The 6,456-nt window shown below is 38.4% G+C and overlaps 1 long non-coding RNA gene across 1 annotated transcript; it reads left to right on the top strand.

Moving 5' to 3' along the window:
- Positions 1-5,818: 5,818 nt before the first annotated feature.
- On the top strand, positions 5,819-6,456 carry LOC114158740 (uncharacterized). Its single transcript, XR_003598467.1, has 2 exons — positions 5,819-6,006; positions 6,102-6,456. It is a non-coding gene; the product is annotated as an uncharacterized LOC114158740 (long non-coding RNA).

Genomic DNA, 6,456 nt, shown 5'->3' with positions numbered 1-6,456 from the left:
TATTATTCTCTAAATATGATAGCAGTTGTTCTAAGATAATCTTCTCCAACACTTTTTTTAAAAATAAATTTTATTTTAAGTTTCCAAACAGACAGGTGCAAGGGAGGAAATCCAGTATCATTATTGGAGGGGACTATAAACAGGGAAATTTCTTAAGAGCAATTTTGGGGGGGATCGGCAAAATTACAGTCAAATGTAACATAAATTGTGATTTAAATTTTTTTTATTGTGTTCAAGCTGCAGGACCAAAAACTAGTAATAAGTAGTAATGCATATCAAATTTGTTTTTCTCAGTAGTTGAGACCCATAAAAGTCAAACTAAGATTCAAATCTTGTTTAGATATGAGCTTGGTTCAGAGTCACAGATTTAATCTCTGCTACACCTTTACAAAAACTTAAGGCTCTGACTAAAAACGAGTTTTAACGAGTAACGTCACTTAATAAAATTCCACATAACTTGTATTCAGAGCCACTGCAATAAATCAATACAAATCAATATTTATATTGATCAATATTTATATTGATTTATTACAGTAGCTCTAAATACAAGTTCTGTGGAATTTAAATTAGAACTTAAGTTGCTTTTTTTGTTTTGTTTTACTATGTCCTGGATGCCAGAGAACCTATAAATATGTAAAAAAAAAATAATATTTGGGAGTATCATAACTTAAACTTGAGGCTCAGCATCAGAGATTTTCTAGAAAAATATTAAGATTTTTATCTGTGGTTTTATGTTCCACAAATGTCTCTATGTGGCTCTATGTTGACAGTAAAAGGCCTACTTTTTTCTGTACTGTCATCTACTCTGCGAAAGCCCCTCTGCTCTTGGCTCCCATACAGAGCTGTCGGCTAGTGGTAACGTCACTCCCTCCCACATCAAATTCTTCTTATTAAAGTAAGATTTAGAGAGCTAAATATAATTGAAATATTGGCCACTTCTGGCAGAAGAAAGAGCTAAGTGTCATGCTGGACGCTACTTGCTTGACCCACATGCAGAACACAAACAGGAGATAAGGAAATCAGATAAATAAAGTTTATTTTATGAACAGATCAATGGTTGGTGATATGTAATTTTGCACGGGTAAAAAATGTCTGCTGAAATGTCAGATTCTTCTTTTTGTAGAAGAGTTAAAACAAAGAGATGATAAAATGATGTGGCGGGCCACATGTGGCCCGCGGACCTTGAGTTTGACACGTGTCCTAGATGGATAACTCATGAGGTTTCACCGTTTATTTTCCATCCAGCCCTCTGCTTGACAGATAATCCTTTATTCACATGAATTTATAAATTGCAACCCACATGCATCTCATGCCTCCAAAAATGGGTAGGTAATGTTCTATTATATTTTAGGAAACATTATTCCTAAATATCCTTCCAAACTAGCTGCAGTTTGTCTACTAGCCACTGCAAGCACTGTGAGTGTTTTCAATGTGGTGTTGATGGAGTCTTGCAGAGGTAGCATGCTGACTGGGAAACTGTGAAAGGTGAACATCAAAAATGTTTCTATTTTAGGACATATACATTCATTTTGATAAGACTGACTTTGGGGAAATTTCACATTGTAGTGAAATTGAGAAGGCCAACACAGAGAATCTCAGAAACTGTTCGCAACAACCCATTACATGAAGCATGTAATCTTTGAAAGTATTGAACCATTAGAAACAAAGTGTGTTGAAATACTTTTAATGGGAGACTTAGACTTAGGTCTGCAATAACTATGTTCCCTTTCTTACCATTTGATATTTGAAACAGATTGAGTTCATTATCCAAGTTGAAGCAATAATCACAGCAAAGGGCTGTTCTTCTGAAAAGTCTACCATGTCTGCTAGAAAGAGTCAAAGGTACTGAACCCTATGCAATCATTCTTGAACTCCTAGAGATGGTTAAGATTTTACTTGCTCTTGTTAATTGCCTGTAGACCAATGACAAGTTGAAAACACTCATTGAACAGCACTTGAAGCATATGAAAAACCTTTCTCCATATAACATCACACCAAAACACCAATATTTGACCATCCTAAATTAAACTAGTGGTAACCAATGGTCCCTCATATAGTCTTGAAATTTGAATTGAAATACTGCTTTTTCAAACAATGGGCATAACAACGTAATTTTTTTTTTTTTAATCGCCCTGCAAGGGGTCTTTTTGTGGGCTCTAGTGTCCCTTTTTTTCAAAGTAGGCTGACAGGAAAGGGGGAAGGAGAGGGAGGAAGACATGCGGTAAACGTCGTCGGGTCCGGGAGTCGAACCCGCGACAGTCGCGTCGAGGCTACATTTGCCTGAATGTGGGTCGCGCTAACCCCTCCGCCACCACGGCACGCCCAACAACAACGTAAATTTTAAAAAATATATTTGCAAATCTTTATTAAGGCATAGTTAAATGTATGATTGTTTTCAGAATGTGGTTAGTTGTATTTACCTTATTTTTCAATTAAATACAAATTAGGATCACAATGAGAAACAAGCAACAAGTCATGCAGTAAGTGCTAAATGGCTTACTGCATTGGATAATGAACTTGGTCTGTACTTAATAAATCCTTATTAAGCCATTAATAAACTCATGAGGGATAAGTCAGTAATTGTCAGTGCTGTTGATTCTAGTTGGTTTCTAGCAGAGGTGGGGACTCGAGTCACATGACTTGGACTCGAGTCGTTAAAATCACGACTTGAGACTTGACTTGAAAAAATGCTCAAAGACTCGGACTTGACTTTGACTTTCATGCCATTGACTTGGGACTTGACTCGACTTGAAGCTGTTTACTTGAAAAGACTTGATATTTTTTACTCAGTCTTAAAATTTAAAACACATTATTTATAAAGTGGCGTCATTAATTAATTTCACTCATTCCGTATCAATATGCGCAGACCGTCACTATGGTTTTCCTCTCTCCTTATGTATGTATGTGTACGTAGCTGCAGCGCAACCTATCAAATTAACAGGATTTGGACGTTTAAAAAAACGCGGCAAAGCTACAGAGCTCAGGGAACGAAATACGAAATAACCGCTCGAATATGCTTCCGCGAGTAATTTCTTTTGGCTACGTAGGTTATGAACTTTCGACTAAAAAACGAACTGCAACTTGTAAAACATGCAAGAAGAGAATATCGGATGGAGATGCCACGACGTCCAACTTTGTCCGGCATTTGAAGCTTCACAAAGATCGGTAGGTGGCACTTTTCTTTTGCTGTAAGATAGTTGACTTTAGCTAACTTCGTGTTAGCATGTGTACTCCGGGTTAAATTGGTGATTGTTTACCATAAATCCGGTCCTTCAAATGCCTCCACAAATAATGTGCACCGTGTTAGCTCAGGAAGCCGGTGGATAGTGAGCGGGGCTCCGGAACAGAAAGCAGATTCTGGACCTGAACACAGGGAACAGAGTCTCTCTGTCCCATCATGATGATGAACCGGGTCTAGTATCATCTAAGGATGGTCGGTGTATTTGAAGACATCTACGTTGGGAAATTATATTGACAATATATTGTTTTGACAGGTCAGAGAAAAGAGGAAAAAAACTGCTGTTATGGTTCTTTGTATTGTGCTGTGGAAATGTCAGCATTTTCCTCTTTTTTTATTGAATATCAAGTTTAACAGAACTGGGCAATAAAGTGGTCCAATTTAAAAATGTTTTTTATACTTTGTGTTCAGCTACACATGTTCTATCATTTGAGATAAATACATATTTTAAAACGAACAAATGGTCTATTATTTGAATTTTTTGTATAATTGCAAATTATAAAAAAAAAATAAAATAAAAACGACTCGAAATGACTTGAAATTAAAGGTTCCTGACTTGAGACTTGACTCGACTTTTGCCTGTCTTTACTTGAGACTTGACTCGACTTTTGCCTGTCTTTACTTGAGACTTGACTCTGACTTGAGGACAAAGACTTGAGACTTGCAACACAGTGACTTGGTCACACCTCTGGTTTCTAGTATTTGGGCTTGTAAGAAATATTTGGGACCAATTCATCTTTGTATTGTTTTGAATTCTAAGAGCACAATACCGTTTCTTATAACAGAGATTACATGTCATATAAGATAAAAATTCCAAATACAACCAACAGAATTAATATTTGCTGATGATCTTTTAGATTTCACTCCATATTACATGTAAAGATGTGACTAGACGAGAGGTAAGAATAAATGTGTCATGAAGTGCGGTTAGCGGTGGTGAGGCAGACGCTGATGACCCAGGTTGGAATGAAAGAATGAGGTTTTAATGATGAAAATACAAATCCAAAAGTCCAGGCAGCACAGATGAACAGAAGGCTAAGGCTCACTACTGGTAGCAACTGGTACAAATGAATAACTGACGACTGGCTTGAACAGCAGACAAAACAGCTTGACACAACAGACCTGACAAAGATGAAGGAACACAGGTGGCATTTAATGCACAGAGTAATCAGGGAACGAGACACAGCTGGGAACAGTTAAGGGGTAGACAAGACAACACGGAGACTCAATTAGCTGAAAACGACACAAAAACCTAACTTAACAAAGAGAAAAACCCAAAACCTTACAAAATGTCCATAAACATGACTGTTTTACTTTCTTGAGAATTGTGTTTTTTCAGTGCATAGAAAGAGTCCACAAGCCAAAGTCAAACTCTGAGAATGTCCCACAAATCCTTTGAACTTTGTTTTCTGCTTTTCAGAAAAAATTTTATATGGCATGAATTGCAATTTTTAAAATGACCATTCATGCTTGTGTGCAAACATGTTGACAGATAAGCATCTTCTGTCACGGCCTGTCCTCTGCCATAAGATGACATACCTGACTTGTTGTATCTGTCCTATTTAAGATAATTCCAGCTCCCAAAGAATCCAAAACTCATTCCATCCAGTTTCCTTTACAGACATACTGACTGGAGCTGGCTTTCATGGTGCGTTGACTTTTGCTGTGTTTATGATTTAGCTGGAAAATCTGCAAATACTGTATGCAACAATTGCCTGTTTTAAGTTTCAGGCATAAACTGATAAGCATAACAATGTTTTATATTCATGTTAGCAAATGGCACTTGGAGTGATACATCAGCTGTATCAGGGAAGGCTATGAATTGAATATAAGAGCTTTAATATTTTCGGCTCCAAACACCTGGGTCTCTATTGTCATGCACAGTTTTCAAACACAGTCATAACCATGAAATTACCGCATGGTACATCACACTGTATGCACTAGTGAATCCATTTAAATTCTTGCTACTGTCCTGGTCATGACTCATATAGAATAGAATTATATTTAGTACATCATGAAACCTAAAGGCTCTGCCAGCAAAGAGGTCACTGCTCAGTGCTCACAGCAGTGCATGCCAACACTTTTCCTCACTCTTCATGTTTAAACCAATGAACAAAGTCTTTATTATAATAAAACTGTTGATCTGTTTGGTGAAAGATCATATAGCAATGTTGGTGTAAAAATCCGTGATATGGAGACGATATCAAGGCAAAGCAATTTTATTTGTGTAGGACATTTTCAGCAAAAAGGCAATTCATTGTGATTTACATGATTAGAAGAAAAATAAACCAGACAAGCAAAAAACATTACATTGAAGTGCCAAATTAAAACAAAAATAATGACAGGTTAAGATACACTGGCAGACCTGTGAAGACATTGTTGTAGTAGTCAATGCGACTTTAAGATAAACACACAGCTAAGTTTCTCTACATCATTAGCTCTTTAATCCTAGAGATGGTCTTCTGGTGATGAAAGGCCAACTTTGGATTTGTCTTTATGTGAATGAAGGTTCAGCTCTGAGTCCATCACTACACCCAGATTTCAGGCCTGATTTGTTTTTAGCTGTAATAACTAAAGTTGCTGTCAGAGTTCCGGTGTGAGAGCGTGTGCATGAGAGTGTGAGTGCGAGTGTTGCATCTTCTCTCAGCGAGGATCTTCGTGAGGAGTCTGTGGAGCCAGCGCAGGTGAAGCTGATCTGCCTCATCAGCGTGCTGGAATATAGGAGCGGCAGAATCCTTCAGTCTTCGCTAGATGGTTAACGCATACCGGTAATCACTCTGGCCTCACCTGTTGATCTTGTTTCTAGAACTTTGTTGTGCAACTCATAGCTACTAGCTCTCTGTGTCCTGTTCGTTTGTTTAAGGAATTTTTTGTCTTCACGTTTCAAGAACTTGCCGAGAATACCTGCCTGCCTGCTCCACCGTTTCCACCGACCCCATCTCGCTCCTACCACCCGCGATCCCGCCTTGCACTCGCCCTCGGCACCGGAGCACTCCCTCGCGCCGGACCCTGGCACCTCACCCCCACGCTCTGGAAGATCCACGCCAAAATGTAAGAAAGTTCCTGATTCCTCCTCTACACTCTCTCACTCCGAGCCCATTATAATTCAGCTCTCGTTTCAGGCCACCTGGTCGGGCGACCCTCGCCCTCCTGCTGAAGTCCAGAGAACTGAATATAATTTGTCCTGTTGTAAATAAATCACTTACCTTTTCCATCCA

This window comes from Xiphophorus couchianus, chromosome 15 (assembly GCF_001444195.1).
Source record: "Xiphophorus couchianus chromosome 15, X_couchianus-1.0, whole genome shotgun sequence".
NCBI classification, from domain to species: domain Eukaryota; kingdom Metazoa; phylum Chordata; class Actinopteri; order Cyprinodontiformes; family Poeciliidae; genus Xiphophorus; species Xiphophorus couchianus.
This window is presented reverse-complemented; position numbering and strand designations above follow the sequence as displayed.